We start from the raw sequence: 22,263 nt of genomic DNA, 5'->3' as shown, positions 1-22,263 counted from the left end.
TTCTCTGGATGGGGTTACACTCCCCCTGAAAGATTAGGTACGTAGCTTGGGAGTGCTCCTGGATCCAAAACACTCTCTGGTTTCTCAGGTTGAGGCAGTGTCCAGGAGTGCTTTTTTAATCAGCTTTGGCTGATAGATTGGCTGCACCCATCTCTAGAGGTAAAAGACCTTAAAATAGTGGTAGATATGCTGGTAAGCGCTAGGCTTGACTACTGTAATGCACTCTACATGGGGTTTCCTTTTTACATAGTCTGGAAACTAAAATTGGTACAGAATGCGGCAGCCGGATTGGTCTCTGGGACAACCCGAAGGGGCCACATAACACCGATTTAAAAAGAACTGCACTGGCTGTGGATAATTTTCAGGGCAAAATACAAAGTGCTGGTTATTACCTATACAGCTAAACTCTCCCCTGCAATACTTTGTTTTATTTTTATATTTTATATTTTTATATCCATCCCTGTGTCCACAAAACCAAAATTTTTTTTGTTATAGACCCTTTTTAACAACCAATTACTATTAAAAAGAAGAAGATATGTGGGAGTGGGGGGGGGAGATAAAAATTTTCATCATTGCTGTGTGTGTGTGTGTGTGTGTGTGTGTGTGAGAGAGAGAGAGAGAGAGAGAGAGAGAGAGAGAGAGAGAGAGATATGCACACACTGCCTTGAAACTGCCACCCAGAACAAAACTGTTTCCACTCACTGATGATACTCAGAAATAATCCCACACACTGCTGCTTCCTCTTCCAATATGCTTCCAATATGTTTTTCCCTCCCAGCTTTCCCTGAGAGTTCCCATTCCATCACTAAAGAATAGGCATTGCACCTGCAAGAGAAACCAATGGCTGGCTCTCCCTGCCAATCTCAGACTGCTGGCAAAAAGTGTCAGCATTCCGGCTTCTGGCTTCATTATCTAAACAGTCACTCCATACATAACTTTGACAACACTTGATTTCCATGGGCTTTAATGGGGCAGGAAACCCATAATGTCTAAACCTGTGATTGAAACTTTTGATTGATTAAGTACCGACAAGTCGGTGTCGACTCTTAGCAGTCACATAGATAGATTCTCTCAAGGATGATCTGTCTTCCACGTAGCCTTTCAGGTCTCTCACTGGTGCATTCATTGCTGTCATAATCGAGTCCATCCACCTTGCTGCTGGTCGTCCTCCTCTTCTCTTTCCTTCAACTTTTCCCAGCATTATGGACTTCTCAAGGGAGATGGATCTTTGCATAATGTGTCTGAAATATAATTTGAGCCTGGTGATTTGTGCCTCAAGTGAAAATTCTGGATTGATTTGCTGTATGATCCATTTGTTTGTTTTGCTGGCTGTCCATGGTATCCTCAAAAGTCTTCTCCAGCACCAAAGTTCAAACTCATCAATCCTTTTCCTATCTTACTTCTTCAAAGTCCAGCTTTCACATCCATAGAGTGTCACGGGAAAATCCATTGTCTGAACAATTCTAACATTTGTAGGTATAGACACATCATCATGGCATCTAAATATCCTTTCCAAGGCCTTCATTGCAACCCTACCAAGTGTGAATCTTTAACAAACCATTAAACATCACTCCTCCTAAACAAGCCTCACAGAGTATATGAGTCATTTTCACCAATATTTGAAAGGACTAGATGATACACTGGGATCAAGTTTGGACAAAAGGGGGTCAATTTGTCGGTTTTCAGCGCTTTTTAATTTGCTGTAGCTGCAGCAGTTTTTATCTTTTTGTAATTAGGCACATTTGACTTCATCAAGTAGATTACGCATTCCGAGTTTCAAATTATTGGTTCCGCAGTTGTCATGTTTATTAGCTATAGAATGTTGAGGCTTATAATGGCAGAACCTATCCCCCTCCTCTGCTCACCTTATCTAAAGGGGCACTCCTGTGGGACTTTGATTCAATATCATAGTAGCAGGCATCAAATGAGTTACATAGCTAAGAGAAAAACTGGGAGGGCCTAGCATCCAAACCTACTAACACTTAATCATTTTCATTTTCTTGAAATGGAGTTTTTTGTTGCTAGACTACAACAGAGATCCCTGAGCCATGGATTAGCAGGCAAATGTCAGACTGCCTATAAACATACTAGAATTCATTTGTATGGATATGATTGGCTTTAGACACTGAAAACTGCTTGGGGGGAAATTAAATGACTGGAAAAATACGTCCTAAATGTCAAAGAACATGCAAAAGGAATTCAGCAGGGGACTGTTAAAAATGCTGAAGAGAGAATGAGCTCTTCCTTTGAAGATAACATGTTATCAAAGGAGTGGAGGAATGGGGCCTGTGCATATTATAATATGATAGAAAGCACATAATCGGAACCTTTGAAGCAACTTCAACTTAAAGGAAGCTCTCTTTCCATGTTAATGAAATTGATGGGTCAGAACATCCTAATATAAGATCAAAAAATATAATCACTGATCAAATGCTGCTATGCAGTTCTGTCAAGGTGGCCCTAAAATCCGCAAGCACCATTCAAGGAGTCCCTCAAAACCATGAACCTTTACCCCCCTGATGACTTTATCTTCCATCCAGTTATATGGAAATACTTGGATTTAGGATATTATATTTTCATTAATATAAATGAAACTAAGGTTGGAGAGAGGTGACGAAAGTGGAATGAAAGATGTATTGGTGCCTGTGGTGTGATTCTAGTATTGCTTCTGCCACAGATTTTTCTTCTTGTGCTTCCAAACACAACAAGAAAATATAGAACAAAAGCACTGATATCCAGATTAAATTACTCATGAGTAGTCCAACTGGAATTAATGGGGAATGTTAGTAATGTGTAATCTTGATGTTGGTGAATCCTTCAACCCTTAGATCATATTCTGTCTCCAGCTTTAATCATCTTTCATCTACATTCTTGAGTTAAACAGTATTTATGGCTTTATGTACATGCATATATTTAAGTGTACCTGCAAGATTCTAAAAGTGTGACTAAATTTCTATTTATTGTCTTTGCATTCTTCATCACTGGCCAATAGCCGGTAGAGTGAAATTCTGGCCTAATGCTTGAGCTAACCTCAGCTAGCTTGAACCTGTCACATGGATGTTACACTCCATGGAGGACCAGTAACTAGATTCAGAGAATGTAGGTAGTAATGCAGGATTTATTTAGTGAATGTGTTGATGGTAGGGTTATTTTTCTACTTGACTGTGAATATTGGGCTTTCAGAAAATTGTATTTCTTAGTCTCCATATTAAAAACTAATAATATATGCCATTAGTAAGTAGGACACCAGTTAAAACTTATTTGGTAAGGGCAGAATAAAAGTTTCATTAAGTTTCCAAGGTGAACCCAAGGACGAAAAGTTTGACAACCATGATTTGAGGATCCTTTTGCTTAAAGAAAGATTCTTAAAGGGCAAAGTTGATTTTCCTTTACCCACTCAGGGAGTTAACTAAAGCAATAGCTCCATCTACTGATAGATAAAGAGGTAACCACAATAAAGTTTCCCAGACTTTCATGCGATGCAATGTCTATTCTTAAATTTGGATAGTGTTTTATAGCCTATTCTTGTGTCTCTTCTGTCTGTTCTTTATTTCCTCTATGGTTTTCAGTGGGAGGGAGAGGAGGCACAAAAGTTTTAGTAAAGAGAGATGTGGAGATTGAGTAATGTTTGGGCCCTATGGGGAAGGTTTGTACTCTGAAGGTCTGGGTTACACAGGCTTTTCCAGACAAAGGGTAGAGTCTTGGAACATGGGCAGAGAAAGGACTAGAACTTGCAGGATTGGGGTGATGTTATACCAGAGCACAGTAATCTTCCCACAGTAAATCCTGTGTCATAGATTCTGCTTCCAGGACACTTTCATGGTGGAGTTGACTCTCCCACCCACCCACTCTCACCTACCAAGGATGTGCACAGAACTGGCGGTTCCACCGGTTCAACGGCAGCAGGGGTGCCACTTTAAGAGCGGGGGAGGGTGCACTTACTCCTCCCGCTGCTTTTCCCCCGCTGGCGTCCTTTTTTTGGAAAGCTAATCGGGGTGCCAGCCTACCTCCCTGCCACCCCGATGCCCCCACTGGCCAGATATGGCCAGAAGTCCCCGACGCACCTGCGCATGCCAACATGGGTGCATGCACAGGCGTGTCAGGGACTTCCAGCCATATCCGGCTAATGGGGGCAATGGGGTGTCAGGGAAGTATGCTGCCACGAGAGGTAAGTGCACCCACCCCCGCTCTTAAAGTGGCATCCCCGCCGCCTTCGAGCCTCCCCACCATGGTTCTGTGCACATCCCTACCACCTACATGGTGTGTGTGTGGGGGGGTGGTGGTCATAGATTGTCATTGTGAAGAAACAGCAAGTTGACTAGAGGTACTCCTGAGCAATGATCACATATGGTTTGAAGGTCACCACTCCCACTTAAGGCTTAGAAGGCGGGGAGGGGACTAGTGAGATTGTGTTGGTTAGAGGGGAGTTCTGAGACTTTATTGGCGCCTACAGATATTGTGGGAACGGAGAAAAATGTTAGGAACTTAAAAATACTTTTTCAGAGTAGATGTTTCAGTAGAGCAAAAACAACAACTCACCATTAGAAGGTAGATGCATTCAATAAAGCATTTCAGCCTTTCCTTTCCTTTTAACGATATTACATCAATTTAAGACCCCAAACTGAAAAATCAAACTTCTGTGCCCTCCTGTATAGTTACAAATTAGAACAGATGGTCTTTATAAGCCATATACCTCTGCCAAGATAGGATTCTAGGGATCTTTTTCTATTAACTGGGTGTATAAATAGCAGAGGCGTATCTAGGGAAAATAGCGCCTAGGGCAAACACTGAAATTGCGCCCCCTGTCCAAGCATCTGATACCCATCTTTCAGATAACTTTACCATAATATCAGCTGAAAAATACAAGTCAAGCTCGTTAATCTTTTAATATTTCAAAAACTATTTAGCAGTGGACTTAGCCAGACCAAAAAATTCTGGGAAACTACAGATTTCAGGATGCTGGGGCTCATGAAATACCCAAATACTATGTGCAGGTGTACTTGGGAAACTAAACAGAAGTGCCTGTCTAATTCTCTGCTATACATTGTAGCATCACTATTACATCATAAGTTTTAAAAATAAATGGAGAATTTGACTTTTCCCACATACTCTGAAAATAATTAAAGGATATGCAGAGTAAACTGTGTCACTGCTTGGAATATATTCTAGTCTTTCAGAAAGACAGTTAAAATGAGAGAAAGAGAGCAAGAAACTCCCAGTGGGCCTTAATATTAAGGATTTCACACTGATTCAAAGACAAATTCACCATTAATAGCCATATTAGCAAGACATCACATTTAACTCACTTATCACAAGAAGCAAAGTAAGAGCAAATGAATACAATCCTAGCTCATAAGCATCAGCTCAGTATTCACAAGCCCTGATTCTCTGTACATAGTGCCAATCTGAATATGTGTACAGTGACTTATATTATATATTATTATTTTTTTACCTGTAGCCCCTTTGGGGGGCTTCCTAAAGGCTGGGGGGTTTGCAAAGTTTCCTCCTCCCCCCACTGGCCTCTAGGGCCTTGCAGGGACCATTTGAGCATGTGCAGTGGCCGTTTTTAAAAATAATCTTTTTTTAAAGGCCACTGAAAACAAAATGGCCACCGTGCATGCTCAAATGGCCTCTGCAAAGCCTGGCATGACCTAGAGCCTCACAGAGGCCATTTGAGCATGCACGGTGGCCATTTTGTTTTTGGCAGCCATTTTTTTAAAAAAATTAATTTTACAAAATGGTGCCCCCCTTCAAGTGGTGCCCGGGGCACGTGCCCTGCCTGCCCTACCCCTAGATACACCCCCAATAAATAGGTAACTATTTCTGTTTTTGATTTTTGAAATAATATATTTTCTTTGGGCTGGTTCAAATGTCACATGGAATCATGGTTACATCTTGGTTTCCAGAGACTCAAGAGTGCATGCTTCCTCCTCCTGTGCCTGAGCAAGCCTCCAAAAATTTGTATTTCCCATTTAGAATTGAAGTAAACCAAAATTGGTTGTGATGCCTGAACCAACTGATCTTGGTTTATTCCTGAACCAACTGATCTTGGTTTATTCCAACCAACTTCCTTTTAAAAAACCGAGATATGAATCCAAGGTTTGAAGTGGGTTTCATAACTCTGTTTTTTAAAGAGAAGCTTTAACCATGGTTCCACATGATGTCTGAATGGGCCCAATGTTCCTTTTAATGACTTAACATAAATGGTTAGCCACATAGAATGTTGCTCCTTTCCACAAAAGCTGAATGTAAATTAAACCTAGACCTTATCCCCCGCATACACCCAAATGACTTGGATTTTTGGATGGCATGGGGACAGTAGAGAAAGCGGATCAACAGTTATTGGGCTACTGGGATTTGGGGAACCCCTTGCCCCCTCCCACACCCAGTCAGCAAATGAAGTGCTCACCAACGGGAAGTGTGTTGAAATGCTGAATGGGGAGGGTTGAAGGGGAGGGTCAGAATCGACCCACTTCTGGTTAGTGGCCATGCTCCCCTACGCTGATGGCAGTTACAAGGGGCATGGCCAGTACCAGGGATGGGCCTTTCAGCCCCACTGTGGAGTCTTTCCAGTCAGCAGTTTGTTGAATCACTGTCAGGGAGCTCTTTTCTCTGCCTCTTTGTGAGGGAAAGAATGGTGCCCCCTGCCAGCAATTCAATGAACCACTGGTGTGGGGGAGGGGCACAGCGGGTCTCAATGGCCCCATCCCCAGTACTGGCCACGCTTTCTGCATCTGATGTTGACACAGGGGGTGTGGCTTGGATGTGCACAATCCACAATAGCAGGGGAGCTGCTAGAGAGAACTTTCCCCCTAATTGCCGTTGGGCTCCCTATGCCCTCAGAACTAGCTAACCCATTTTATTTTTTCTCTGAATTTATTTTTCTCTTGCCTGAAGGATCTGTGGGGCAAATTGGCAGCTTGCTTGATTTTTGTATTGCTAGCAAATCATTGGCTTAGAAATTTACTACTGCCTTGAGCACATATGTAGAAAGGTAGGGTAAATATACTTTAAATAAATAATCTGTCTGATAGGTTTCATTTTCTGAACCAGCATTAAAAAAATTTATCTGTTTCTATTTTGAGGCTGAATATAGTACTTGGGATGAGGAGGGAGAAGTGTTCCAGAAAACTCCATAGATGTGCAGATATTAAGATTTTTATAAAAAGCTGCTGCTTGGTGCAATTTTCTTTTGTGTTAGCCCCTCCCCCTTCTACTTCTTAGAGTGATCAAGGTGGGATTGCTCAGAAACAGAGGCCCACTAACCCCCGGACCTTGGGAACCCGGTCTGGTCCTCCAAGGTCCGGGGAGCCTCCAAATGGCCGGGGCCAGGAGCCTCCAGCAGGCCTCCAGGGGCCACCCTACGGCTGCCCCACCAAAGCTCCGGGTTTTTGTTTAAAATCTCTTACCACGGCCGAGGGGTGGCTGCAGGGCGAGCAGAGCAGTCCTTCTCCCCCCCCACCGGTAGCGGCATGAAAGGAGGAATGAAACTGAGCCCATCCGTTCAGGTCAGCATCTTGAAGCAACTGCGAGGTGTGCCTGCAGAGTAGATATCGTCGCAAGCCCGTGAGCTTTGGCATGGTGGGCCCCCCAAAGGAAGATTGGGGGGGGCTCACGCCTGGGCAGTCTGGGCACCCAAGTTACGTTGGTGCACCCCAGCTCAGAAAGGGGATGAAAGTGGTTGACGATTCAGGAAGTATTGCCCTCACTTTTAATTGGCTTCATTTTCCTTCTGTATGTTGCTGGAAAGAGCCACTGAAGTAGGCAAATAATTAACCTCTTCGAAATTGGTGTTTGAAGCAACAGTTTCATAGTGCTTCATGGTAAGAATGGCTCTGATTCCCCTGCAGAAATGCCAGAGTGTGGTAGAACAGTTCTTTAATCAGAAAAACATACATTTAATCAGGTGCTTACATCTTCAGCTTGCAAGGCATTTGCACTCTAGGTAGGATTTGAGGCGAGGACCCCGACCAGAAAGGATTCCTATATCCTTTGATCTATGAGAACATTTTTTTAAACGTTGCCAGTAATACTAAAGCTGATGGCTTATTTTCAAATGTTGAACCTCAGAGGGGCCAGCTTGTCTCAATTTGTTTCTTCCAAATAGATGCATTAGACTTGAGCTGTCCAGTTTCAGCTTCTGTTTTCTAAGATAGGTCCTTTTTCATTTCTGGCTTGCATTATGCACAATCAGTCACACTGCTGCACTTCAGGAAATGGAGGTACAACATTTCATCAGCTGAGTCATGTAACAAACATATTCCTAGCCGCCACCCGAAAGTTCCAGAACTATTTTTGCAGATCCTATGCGGTGCTAATGATTTTCACAGTGCTGTAAGAGGGCATCTCTGGTCATTCCCCCCCCAGCATTTTTTTTTAGTATCACAGAATTCCACTGAACTGAAAGCTACTTTTCATTGCCCTTCAACTGTTCAGTGATGTCAAATTTTGACATCAGTGTACTTTGCAAATATTACTGCAAAAATGCTTGAATAATAAGTTACATTGTAGTATTTCATGCCTTTTAGGAACTTGGCTTCTGTTTCCTAAAAACGTTATTAACTATTTCAACTGGCTTTCTTTTTCAAATAAATATTTTGTCTGGGTTGTGACAAGGCACTGAATGGAAAAGATTTCCTGTCATCTCAGGAAAGGTGCAGGAAGAAAAACAGAAATAAAAGGATATATCTAGGACTTGGCTTATTCACTTTTGTAATGCAACCTACAATTCCTTCATTGGACAAGAGATTGCATCAGAAAGAGACTGTGCTGTCTCATGTGTAAAGGATACTGTGGTAAAAGAGTTGGAGATGCATACTTTCATGGTTGAAACTCACTCAAATATGGATCACCCTAGCAATTATCGCATGGCATGAAATACAATATAAAGCTTCCAGAAGAAAAGCTGAAGGAGTCTGGAGCATTTGAAGAGTATTTCACTGAAATTGAAAAAGTTACTAGTTTGCTCAAGTTTCCAGCCTGAAGAGAACAAAGTGGGGACTGGGTGCAACTGGAAAGGCCACACATTGTGAAGAGTAGGAATAATAGCCCTTCCTCACAGAGTATGTTCACCTTGGCTATTTCTCTCCAACAGGGTGCCTCTGCAGACAGTTACATCATAATCCTGTGAGTTGTTAGTGGCATCTGGCACAGGTGGTGAGTAACTACATGTAACAATACCTATTTTAATTTCAACATCACATGTTTTGTTTAAAATCAAGCAGGAAGGCAAATTAAGAAATAGACAAACCACTTCCCAGGAAGGCGGGCTATATACTGTAGGCCAGGGGTGTCAAACTCAATTGGGTGGTGGGCCAGATTTTATTTTGATGCATCTCTGGGGGGGGCACACATAGCCTTGTACCTGCCTTGTGCCACCATCTGTCTTCTTCCTCCTCCTCCTCGCTTGGCCTGCCACTTAAATTAGCTGAATGCACTACTTTTTTTGTTCATCTCCCCCCACCCACTCCACTCCAAGCATGCCTTTGGTGCAGTGTGGGAAAGGAGGGGGAAAGAAAGGAGGAGCGTGGCAGGGGGGCAGTCAGAGGCTTGAGGGCTGGAGGAAGGAGCTCTGTGGGCCAGGGGTTTGACACCCCTGCTTTAGACACCCCAAGAATGCCTGACACTTGTTAAGTCAAGTTTACTGGCTAGGAAAACCATATAAGCGAGTGGAGCTGAAACGTTTAGCTGTGTGTAAAAGCTAAATATTTTATCTGTGCTAACTTTACAAGTTGACAGATCTACCAAAATGGAATCTTGTCTGCTTACACATGGCATCAGCCATGTTGTTCCATTGCTAAGATCCTCGCCCTCTTTATGCTGAGTGATCTGTGCTGCCTTGGATAGGGTTTGTTCTCTGTAGCCATGCAAGCTGAGGCAAGAAAGCTATTTTGGTGATGACAACAGATTGATTGATTAAGTGCTGTCAAGTTGGTGTCGACTCTTAGCAACCATATAGATAGATTCTCTCCAGGATGATCTGTCTTCAACTTGGCCTTTAAGATCTCTCAGTGGTGCATTCATTGCTGTCGTGATCGAGTCCATCCACCTTGCTGCTGGTTGTCCTCTTCTTTTCTTTCCTTCAACTTTCCCCAGCTTTATGGACTTCTTAAGGTAGCTGGGTCTTTGCATAATGTGTCCAAAGTATGATCATTTGAGCCTGGTGATTTGTGCCTCAAGTGAAAGTTCTGGATTGATTTGCTGTATGATCCATTTGTTTGTTTTGCTAGCTGTCCATGGTATCCTCAAAAATCTTCTCCAGCACCAAAGTTCAAAAGCATCAATACTTTTTCTATCTTGCTTCTTCAAAGTCCAGCTTTCGCATCCATAGAGTGTCACAGGAAAAACCATTTTCTGAACAGTTCTAATCTTTGTAGGTATAGGCACATCACAGCATCTAAATATCCTTTCCAAAGCCTTCATAGCAACCCTACCAAGTGCTAGTCTATGGTGTATTTCTTGACTCCTAGGTCCTTTACTGTTGACCGTGAATCCTAAAAGGCTGAAGCTATCCACTACTTCATTCTCTTCATTATCAAGAAGACAACAGGACTACATGGTAAAATGTTTTAAAATGGGGGAGTTTTAGAGACAAAACGTAAAGTAGGTGTGTTTACTGAAACTGAAAGCAAGCATACTTTCTTAGAATTTGCTTCCTTGCATGGATCATGCCCAAATGTTAAGAAGTTTCATCACTACATTACTTTCTAAAGTAATAAAATTAGTTTTGATGAAATTACTAAATTTCATCACTACATTACTTAGAAGATGTGTTAGACTGACACACTAAATCTTTGGCTTTAAAACAGTGTGGTATAACAAGTCCCATAAGACCATATCAACTGATTTATTGGCAACCATAATATTTTATGCATATTTAATGTTTCCACAGCATACTCCTTTTCTAATCTATGTGGTGATTAACAGAAGTTCATTAAAATTAATTCAAATATATGGGAAACCTTCCAAGTCCATCTTTAAGAAGGTTTGCTCATTTGGTTGTTTATTCTAAAGGTTTATGAATGCCTCTTCATAGTATTAAAGAATGGATGTAGTATTGTTTAGATTTCAAGATGTAGTTGTGACTAAACACATCATATATGATGCCAGCCTAAAGCCTCAAAGGCAGGATGCCTCTGAGTACCAGTTGCAGGGGAGTAACAGCAGGAGGGAGGGCATGCCCTCAACTCCTGCCTGTAGGCTTCAAGCAGCATCTGGTGAGCCACTGTGTGAAACAGAATGCTGGACTAGATGGACATTTTTCACACAACACATAATCAAGTTGTAGAATTCTCTACCACAAGATGTGGTGACAGCCAACAACCTGGATGGCTTTAAGAGGGGTTTGGATAACTTCATGGAGGAGAGGTCTACCATCGGCTACTAGTTGGAGGGCTACAGGCAGAGGCGTAACTATGGGGGGGGCAGGGGGGGCACGTGCCCCGGGCGCCATCTTTTTTGGTCACATGGGGGGTGCCGCCATGACAAAAAAATTTTTAAATTTTTTAAAAAAATTTTTTGTTAATACAAATGTTTCCTGCTCAGTGCAGCAGCGCTGCAGCAGTCAAGGGAGCGCGTCGGCGCCCCCTCCCCCACAAGCAGTCCCTTCCGCACTGTCCGCGCCCCCCCCATTGCTTTGCTGGCGCCTGGCGGCCAGTCAGTGGCCTGGCTTGGCGGCGGCGGTGGGCGCTTGTGAGGAAAAACCTAAGTATAATGTAGTATGTTGGGGGCGCGGGGGGGCGCCATTTCAATGCTTGCCCCGGGCGCCATTTTCCCTAGTTACGCCTCTGGCTACAGGCCACCTACAGCCTCAGGCAAGATTCCTCTGAGTACCAGTTGCAGGGGAGTAACAGCAGGAGAGAGGGCATGCCCTCAACTCCTGCCTGTGGCTTCCAGCAGCATCTGGTGGGCCACTATGTGAAACAGGATGCTAGACTAGATGGGCCTTGGGCTTGATCCAGCAGGGCTGTTCTTATGTTCTTATATGCTATATTCTATATTCCTTATTCTAGTCCATTAGTAACACCATGCTATTTAAAAAAAACTAGCAAGATATTAATTAAGCTTAACAGGATAATCATCTGGGGAAGACTTACCTGGCTCCTTTTCTCTGCAAAAATGGCATCCCCATATAAAATCCCCCTGCTATAACATACAGGTGGACCTTGTTATCCGCGGATTCAACATTTGCAGATTCGCATATCCACGGTCTGGAAAAAGACACCTGAACTTGGCATACACAGAAAAAAGGGAGGGACATGCTGACCTTGCATATCAGAGGTGGACAGAAATGACTGTGGAAGTAATTTCTGGCTGCCATTTTCTTTGACAGATCCACAAAATGGCACTCATTAAAAAAAATGGGGGGGGGGAACCACACTGATTTTTGGCCAGTTTGGGGGCACAGCATGACTTGGGGGGTGGGGCAGCAGAACAAGGTAAGAAGCTGCTCCCCATGAAATTCAGCCAATTTTTGGTCTACTGGGAATCTAACTCCCGCGATCTCATAGGATATTTACCTGATATTCGTGGTTTCCATATTCACAGCTGTAGCCTGGAATGAAACCCCCGCTATCAAGAATATCAAGGTACTCCTGCATAGCACATATTGAGCCCTTTCTCATGAGCATTAAGAAAGGGCAAGAGTTTTCATGGGGAGGAAGCTCTAAAGAACTTACCTCTATGCAGACAAACGGATTGCCCACCCAGATGACTACCGGCTCCTGCCCCACCCACCCCTGGAGCTCCAATAATGCATCACGAAGCTGCCTGGGATCTCTGCAGTCTACCAGCTCCCCGAAGCTCTTGAGATCTCTGCAGTCTGCCAGCCATGGCTGGCAGACAATCACAGAAATGGGGTTAGGAGAGCTTTCACTCTCCTAACTGCATTTCAGAGTGTGGCTGGCTAGGCGAGTTTGACACCAAGGTGCTGCCAGTATCGGGCCTGATCCCAGTGGTGCACATGTGCAGGCAAAACTGGGCTGGACTTCCTTAGCCCGGTTTTGCCTGTGCGTGTGAATAGCTTCATTGTCTGTTTTCTTGCCCATCACCAGTAGAGGTCAGTGGTAGGGTCTGGGAAAGTGAAATGCCCAATGTGAGGGCATGGGATATATTTTGAAATAGATCAAGTGGGAGACAACTCAATATGGGGTTGCCATTTTTACTGGCAGGCCTGTGTTTCTTGGAATACACATTTCCACCTTGTGTCTTGGATGAAGAGAGGACAGAACATCCTCCCCACCACATTCCTCATTCATCACCCAGAATCATTTGTTCAAGCTCTTGCAACGATGGAAGTGAGAAGTCTGATTCAGTCACTTTATAGTCTACTGGATCATATCACTTACTTCAGAATGAAGTGACTTTGGTTGCAGGACTCACCCTTTAGTCAGGACTGTCTTGAACACTGGAATCTGCATTGATGCCTCTTTTTGTTAGCCTGCTTTCCAGTAGGCTTATGAAATCACCCGACTTTGTGTGTGTGTGTGTGTGTGTGTGTGTGTTCGTGTTCGTGTGTCCCTTGCCCATCAACTTCACAATGCTTGGACCAATATGAACCAAATCTGGTAGAGTTGTAGGGACACCTCAATGACATAGTTTAATGATGTCATTCACCCCAATCCAAGATGATGGATGTGTGAACTTCTGAGGCGCAAGTGGGGTAACTTGTGAACCACCTAACTGTTTTGAACCAAATTTGCTACAGCTGTAGGAATACATAGGGATGCTCAAATGGCGTGGTGTGTGATGATGTCATCCACTCCAATTCAATATGGCAGCCATGTGAACATCTGAGGTGCAAGTGAGAAAGAGAGATGCAGCAATGAGAAAACTTGAATAGCATGATGATGATCAGAAGGAAGCAAACCTTCCACTTCCCCATGCACCTCCTTTTGCTTTCTACCAAAGCTTCACAGATGGAAAGAAGCCAGGGTGGGTTTTAAAGCCCCTAACTTTGCTCCCAAAGTTTACACACACATACAATGCAAACCCCTAAACTCCCCACCCCCAAACCAGCCAAAACGTACCCAAGAATGGGATGACAACAACTCAACCCCCACTTCCATGCCCCGAAGAACAGGCAGAAATCATGAAAACAAACAAGCAGAAATCATGAAAAAGCAGTAGAGTACAGTAGACACATAATAGAGTACCTTCTGTAATGGGTTCAAACCCTCTGGAGGGCCACCCCCCACTCCACACCAGCGCTGCACACCAGCAAAAGTTTGTGTTGCCCTCTTTCCTTTACTTCTTTATGTTCAGTAAATACCAATTAGTAAAGCAGTTCCCCTCCTTCCCACCTCTGACTCTTCTCCTCCCCGCCCCCCCCCTCTCTCTCTCTCTCACACACACACACACACACACACACACGTGCCCCACAGCTGGAGGCGCGCTGCCTGCTTGGGCTCCTCTCACTCACTGAAAGCCCAGTTCGCTCAGTCTGGCCTGGCAAAAGAGACAACTCTCCGGTACAGGCGGGGCGCCCCAGAGTGAGTTCTCCCCTATCCTGTCGAGGGAGGGAGGGAGCAAGCAAACTCCGCAAGCACGCCCTTCCCCAGAGCAGCCAGTAGGCAACGAGTAAGCTGAGTGAGGGAATGACAGGGATAGGATCAGCACGCAACCGCGCCCCCCCCCCGGCAATGTGGTTCTTGCTTACTGCATCGCGCCAGCCCTGCTTGTGCTTGATCCAGCAGGGCTGTTCTTATGGGTAATTGAAGTCACCCATTATTACAGCTCTGTCTCTCTTTGACACCTCCCTGATTTCTTTATGCAACTCTCAGACACTGTCAGCGTTTTGATCAGGAGGGTAAGAGCACGTTCCTAGTAGCACATTTCTTTTCAGGCTTGTATTGTCACCCACAGAGTTTCTGTGGAGGACTCCAGTGTTTCTAGGTTTTCTAGCTTGTTAGATTCTATCCCTTCTTTAACATACAGTGCTACTCCACCTCCAAGGCACCCCTCCCTGTTCTTTCTGTAGAGTTTCTATCCAGGGATAACAATGTCCTACTGGTTCTCACTGTTCTACCATGTTTCCATTATGTCCACTATATCTATGTTTTCATTAGCAGCCAAGCACTCCAGCTCATCCATCTTGGCTCGGAGGCTTCTGGCATTGGCATATAAGCAAGCACCTATATGCTGAATCTCTTATCTGGTGTGTGCTGTCTTTCTTATGGCCATTTGATCTGTTTGACCAGCTAACACATCCTTCTGTCTGCTCTTTACCTCATTCGCCTCTGTCCCCTTCTGGTTTATATGAAGCATTTATACCCTCACACCTTAAGGGGTGGTATTTGTCGAAGCTGTTACTGCCCACCTCCTGTTGGCTATCCACTACGTGTCATTTTTAAAGCTGCTCTGTTACCTCTTTGATTTTAAATGCCATCAGTCTGGTTTCATCTTGGTTCAAGCGGAGCCTGTCCTTTTTGTACAGGCTCGTCTTGTCCCAAAATGCCTCCCAGTGCCTAACAAATCTAAACCCCCTCCTCCTGGCACTACTGTCTCATCCACGCATTGAGATCCCTCAGTTCTGCCGGTCTTACCCGTGCCACATGGCATGGGTAGCATTTCTGAGAATGCTACCTTGGGGGTCCTGGACGTCAATATGCTACCTAGCAGCCTAAATTTTGCCTCCAGGACCATCTAACTACATTTCCCAACATTGTTGGTGCCAACATGCAGCACGACAGCTGACTCCTCCCCAGCACCTAACAGCCTATCTAGATGCTGCATGACATTCACACCAGGCAGGCAAGTCACCAGGCAGTCTAGACATGGGTCACCAGATCAGCCACCTTGGCTTCAATGGAACAAACCTATTTCCTGAGCGCTAGGGAATGCACAGAGTACACATCCATGACTTCTGCCCATCGAGCAGATAGTTATACATGCAACACTCTGTGCAATACACTGGGGAGTGCCTCTTCCCTTGCTGGTTTTCTATCTTCATTACTGGTTTTGTTGTCTTAGCTGAAGTTGTCAGCTATTCAACAGTTTAACCCCCCCCCCCCCCGAGAATATAAAAAAGAGACTAGTACTTAACGTCTCTTCCCACTGGGATTCATGTGATCAAGAAAGGCTCCTTTCAAACACTCCCACACACTTTCCTAAACTAAAACTGAAAGCCACATAGCCACCCAAACAAGCCCTTGCAAAAAGCAAACACAGATATAGAGACACACACACACTAGGATTTGTCTCCTAAAGAGATAACAGCCACTCAAAAATCTCCCCTTACTCCTGTTTGGAAGAAGAAGAAGAGGAGAAGGAGGAGGAGTTTTGGTTTTTTAAAGCAAAGTCTGCTACCTTCTCAGGTCTGCTTTTCCTCTTCCCAGAGTAGGCTTCAAACTACCGTAAATCAAATGATCATTGTTCATGTTTCTTCTCTACTGCTTGAACTGACGCTGTGAGTTTCCTTTTCAACATTTTTGAGAATTACAGTTATGAGGTTTCCTATTTTCCTTTGAGGTGCTTATACTTCCTCTTAGCTTTCTTAGGAGGAGGGTTTCAGAACTGCCTCTCTCTCATAAGGATGCCTCCAATGTTTCTTTTTAGCCTTGTGCTTCCTAGTGTGACATTGAATTCCCTGCTCCCAACACACACTTATTGACTGGTCGGGCATGGTTGCATCTTCACAATCCTTATCAAGTGTAGGTAGCAGGCTGACTTGTTGCGACTCATCTTGCCTCCCAGAATTAAGATTTGAAGGCCAGTCATCAGTATCTAAGCTTTGGGATTTGGAGAATTCTCAAGAACCACAGAACCCTAGAATTTTAGAGCTGAAAGGAACCTTGGAGGTCTTCTAGTGCACATCCCTGCTAACTGCAGGACTTCCCTAATGTTGCTGCCAGAGAATGTAACATATTCAGGAGAAAAGAGGCTATTCTGGGAGCAGTCATTTGGCAAATAACGAGTTGCCCACCTTCAGAGTTCTGCTAAGCATGAAGATGACTCATGCTGAGTTCACTGGCAATGTCTTATTATATTTCTTCTGCTATCCCAGATACACTCTATCCTTATCTCACAACTCTCTGCTCGATTTAAGTGTGTAAAAGTGACCTATTTAAAGTCACCCTAAGAACATTAAGGATGGCCAGGGAACTATACCTCCCACAATAAAACCAAACAGGCAACCAGGTACATTCCAATCATCCTAAATTAAGCAGCTTAATGGTGTTTGACTTGTTGTCTTGCTTATTGTCACTGACTTCTAGCTTTGCTGGTTTGATTCATATTTCTGGTCCCTTCAATACAATTTGCAAGCTTCATGATGATGATGCTGTTCCACCATCATGAGATGTGACAACAACAAAAACAAGCAATAGGGATGTATATATGTATGTATGTATGTATTGTTAAATTTATATACCGCCTTTCATTAAAAAACAACCCCAAGGCAGTTTACAAAAGTTAAAACATATATAATAAAAATGACAGTTAAAAGTATTAAGCTAAAAATATGAAAACAAATCTGATTTAAAATATATAATATACAAACACAAAAACTATACATGGATAAACACACACAGAAGCAGCAATAAAACAATCATGTAAAAACCTGGGCAAAAAGCCAAGATTTTACACTCTTTCTAAAAGCCGTGATGGAGTCCGAGGAGCGAATGGCCACCGGGAGAGCATTCCAGAGTCTGGGGGCAGCAAGAGAAAAGGCCCTGTCCCGTGTGCCCAACAACCGAGCGTCCCTCATTGTCGGCACCCGGAGCAGAGCCCCCTCAGATGACCTTGTCAAGCGGGCAGCAACCCTTGGGAGCAGGTGGTCCCTCAAGTATCCCAGGCCCAAACAGTTAAGGGCTTTAAAGGTCAAAACCAGCACCTTGAATTGGACCCGGAAACACACAGGTAACCAGTGCAGCTCTTTCAAAATAGGTGTGATGTGATCCCAACAGGCAGCTCCAGATAAAACTCTAGCTGCTGCATTTTGCACTAGCTGCAGTTTCCAGATATTCAAGGGCAGCCCCACGTAGAGCACGTTACAGTAAACCAGCTGTGATGTGACTAAGGCATGGGTAACTGTGGCCAGATCTGCCTTCTTGAGAAAGGGACACAGCTGGCGCACTAGCCAAAGCCGTGCAAAGGCACCCCTGGCCACCACCTCCACCTGAGCTTCCAAAAGCAGAACCGGGTCCAGTAGTACCCCCAAACTGCGTACTTGCTCCTTCAAGGGGAGTGCAACCCCATCCAGAACCGGTAAAATCTCCTCATCCCGACTGGCAACGTATGAGGCAATGTATGATTGGCAATGTATGAGACCAATCCCCTTATTTCTATAGCATTTTCCATGTTTCTGTCTTAATGTTCTTGGATATCCACAGAGTGTTTTGGATATCCTTGGCGTTGCAAACAACTTCTGTATGTACATTAAAAAAAAAAGTTTCAAAAGAGCAATTATGCAAACACATGTGCATTATTGTACATGGCCAATGCATACATGTTGGAATGTTGCATGTGCAAATGTATACCCAGTATCGCTGGTTGCTCATGATTTATGTTTTTGGCATTAATGGTACATTATCTCACTCCTATGCAAAGGGAGCAAACAGCAGTGGGGAAACTGACCAACTTTCCTGGGGTGGGCCTCTTATGAAGTGGCCACAAGTGGCAGATTTTTGAGCTTGCTACCCCCATGGCAACCTCAAACACATTTGCCCCACCACCTAAACTGCCGCCTCCTGCTGCCATCAGGGCAGTTTTCTGCAGAGTGGTGGAACAACCACTGCTCCGCAAGGAGCCACCCTGTGACCATCCTCAGCCATGTGACCATCCTCAGCCACTGCCATCTCTGCCTAGCCTGGCATGCACCTGCCTACTTCCCCCACTTTGTTTCATAATAAGAAGAAAGTGGAAGCAGAAATCATAAAAAAGCAGTAGAGTACAGTTCGCACACAATAGAGTACCTTCTATGTACTGCTCTTACATCATTTCCTCTTTTGCTTTCTCCTTTTCATACTGTTCTGCGAGAAGCGCATGAGGAAGGTGGAAGGGTACACGGTGATCCAGGCAGTGGCAAGTGTGGGTGTTTGTACACCTAGGTAAGCGGTGCTGCTGCGGCATTTGGCACCTTGCCCCATGTCTGCCAAGGTGGACTGCAATTAAGTTTCCCCTCTCCCTTTTATTCCTCATATTTCTGTACCACCTGATATAGACATAATGGTGCAGTGGGGAAATAACTTGCCTAGCGAGCAAGAAGTTGCCGGTTCAAATCCCAGCTGGTATGTTTCCAGACTATGGGAAACACCTATATTGGGCAGCTGTGATATAGGAAGATGCTGAAAGGCATCATCTCAAACTGCATGGGAGATGGCAATGTATTCTACCAAAGACAACCACAGGGCTCTGTGGTCGCCAGGAGTTGTCATTGACTTGACAGCACAACTTTACCTTTTGGCAGTGTCTACTACTACTACCTTTGCAACCAGTTTGGAAAAGCCTCTTTCCCATAGAAGCAAAATTTAAAAGGGGGTTTGAAAACCTATATCTGGTAGCAGTGATATAAAAAGGTGCTGAAAGGCATCCTCTCACACTGCGTGGGAGGAGGCAATGGTAAACCCTTCCTGTATTCTACCAAAGACAACCACATGGCTCTGTGGTCACCAGGAGTTGTCACCGACTTGACAGCACAACTTTACTTTGAAACTACATCTCAATTTCTCTTCAGCACTGTCCACTGGCTTTTGCAGACTCACTGCAGAGGTGTGTATGGAGGGGGATGTTTCACCACTGCTCTCAGCACCAGCCTTTATGCAAAGTTCTTTGAGCTTTAGCAAAGTGTTGAGCATCCAATTGCATCTATTTTTTCTACTCTGACCAGCAAGGATAAAAGTTTGCTTATTTGGTTGCTGCTAATTTTAAAAAACAACAACAGAAAAGTAATTGAATGGAATCAAATTTCATGAGGGTCTGGACTCCTTGTGCACCCCAATGGAATTGTTTGAAATTGAACCTGGGGATTACTGTAGAATCCCTATTTTCTTAAAACACACACACATACGGCAAGTAAAAGCCTAATGGGGATACTGTTGAAATTTGTCTTGCTAGAGGAAGTATTAAAGTAGTCTCTGGAAACAGATAATGCAGTAATCAACGATGCAATTCTCTAAATGTTAGGGAGACTACTGGGACATCACTAACATGTGTCTCTGTAAGGATGTGTCACTATCCATGCTTTTGAAAGGTCTTGATGAAGGCAGGCACACCTCATTAAATTATGATTTTATGGATCACAACCTCTTCTCTCTGGAATCCAAGCAAGCATATAAAACTAGGAAATCTCCCATTAGCCCCCATTTGGCAATGTATTTAGATGTCAAGGATCAGACAGCTAAGTGATTAAAAGCACGATTTCCATTTTTCTTGGTATTTGGCTGCAATGGAATTCAGATTTAAATGACTGCAAGGGGACTCCAAGGAGTAGTACTGTGGGAGTTGCAGATGCAGAATATATTTCTGGGAGTACAACGTATGCCTGCATTGTAGCCAATGCTTCAATAGATTTTGTGACGGATTTGATCTATCTTCGTCGGATGGGGGAAATTCCGCTTATGCTCTCTCAAATAACAGGAGGACTTGCAGCTTTATTCAGTACCAGGCAATATAATACAGTGTTGTGAGTTAAGGTGGCATTAGGTTGCGGACTAGTGGGTCCTTTCCGAACAGCAGTCGGAAGCGATAGCTGTGCTTGGGCAAAACCATTATGTGGTTCTTTGCTACCGATAGTGGCTGACATCACAGACTAACAAGTGGCTGTGCAGCAAAGGCATCCCCCGTGCAGCCTGCCACATTCCAGACTAAAGCAGTGCACAGACATGCACCAGGGAGGGGCCATGTTAGCTGATCTCTTCCTTGTGAAGTGCTCTGTGTCTGGGGAAATATTTTCAGGCAGCACAGAGTGGTTTACAGAGGGAAGGGGAGGTTGGCAAAAAAATCCCTCGCACACACAGTGCAAGCGCCTGCATTGCTTTAGTCTGGACTGGAGCATGCTACACACACACACACACACACACACAATCACTCACTCTTTACTCATGTGGATGCCATCCAGTGCTTTCAGACCAACATTATTCAAGTGTCTATTTCAATCATTCATGTGACAACCTCTAATTCCTTCACCTTCGAACCAGTGGCAATATTTTTCTAATCAACTTTATTTCTGTGTATTGCCCATCTTCCTCCTGTTGTTTTGTTGCTCAGTAGTGCTGCATTGCCCTCACAATGCAGGGGTATGGGACTGAAAACCCCCTAGGGAATGGGGAACACTGCATCACAGTCTGAATATCTATGAAGTGCTGCAGCCATACTCCAGTGCATTAGAGATCTTCTGGGTGAAATTGAAATGTGTGGAATTCATGCCTGGATAGGCTAGGTTAATGTTGTCACTGACAAGGCCTCTCTCCCCAAGTGCAGCCTAGCCGAGGAAATAATCTCATGAGGAGCAGCAAAACAAAACCCCATCAGTTATTTGCTTGGAGTGCTGCATTTACATTTAAACTCTGGCACTAGAAGCACAGTTAGTCTGCATATGCTCCCAAGGAAATAAGGGTTGCTTCAAACATGACAAATTGCCTATAGAGAGAATACATCTGTATGAAGAAATGGCAAACTGCATGTTGACTGGAAGGATTTATGCCGCTATGAATTAGAAGTTTTCTTTGGACTAAATATCCCCTGATGGAGATCATGTTTTAGATCACAACCGTTTTGATGATCAGTTCAGACTTTGCACCTGTTGCTTTTGGTTCTTCATGTGAGATGGTTGCGTATATGCATCTGTTTTCCTGCAGGTGTATGTGCTGAGGTGTCATGATTGGCTGCAACTGCCCAGCACAAGTCTGCCATGGATATAGTCAGTGAAATAGTAGCCGGTGACTTTGTTGTATGTAACAGGTTATCTGACATTTGCATGCCATTTCCTGAACAGAAATCGATGTGCACAGGTGGTATTTGATATGAGGGAGGGGCAGTGGATTGGAAGGGAAACATTCTAAGCAGAGATTGAGCAAGCCATTACCTGACAATGTTGTACTTGGATTTGTCAACCAACCTTGGTATTAGCCAATGTGTAGTGAAAACTACATATAAGTATGTGACAGAGCAGCTGGAAAAAGCAAGAACTATTTATTGTTACTGTGGGAGAAGCAGCAGCTCTAATAATCTTGCATTGTGGTTTCTTCAGTTGCATTGTCTGAAGGCCATCCATTTGCATCTAAATCTTTTGCTTAATGTGAGATGTAAAGCAGAAATCGCTTCCAT

General features: G+C 44.1%; 1 long non-coding RNA gene across 2 annotated transcripts in view; it reads left to right on the top strand.

Moving 5' to 3' along the window:
* The window catches only part of LOC128346717 (uncharacterized), a 98,934-nt gene that overhangs the window by 24,264 nt on the left and 52,407 nt on the right, over positions 1-22,263 (top strand). For both annotated transcript variants that reach the window (XR_008317152.1, XR_008317151.1), the window contains exons 2-3: positions 9,095-9,156; positions 10,470-10,558. This is a non-coding gene — a long non-coding RNA (uncharacterized LOC128346717). The remainder of the gene's footprint in view (positions 1-9,094; positions 9,157-10,469; positions 10,559-22,263) is intronic.

This window comes from Hemicordylus capensis, chromosome 1 (assembly GCF_027244095.1).
Source record: "Hemicordylus capensis ecotype Gifberg chromosome 1, rHemCap1.1.pri, whole genome shotgun sequence".
Taxonomy (NCBI): domain Eukaryota; kingdom Metazoa; phylum Chordata; class Lepidosauria; order Squamata; family Cordylidae; genus Hemicordylus; species Hemicordylus capensis.
Note: the sequence above shows the minus strand (reverse complement) of the source record. Positions and strands in the feature narration are given on the sequence as shown.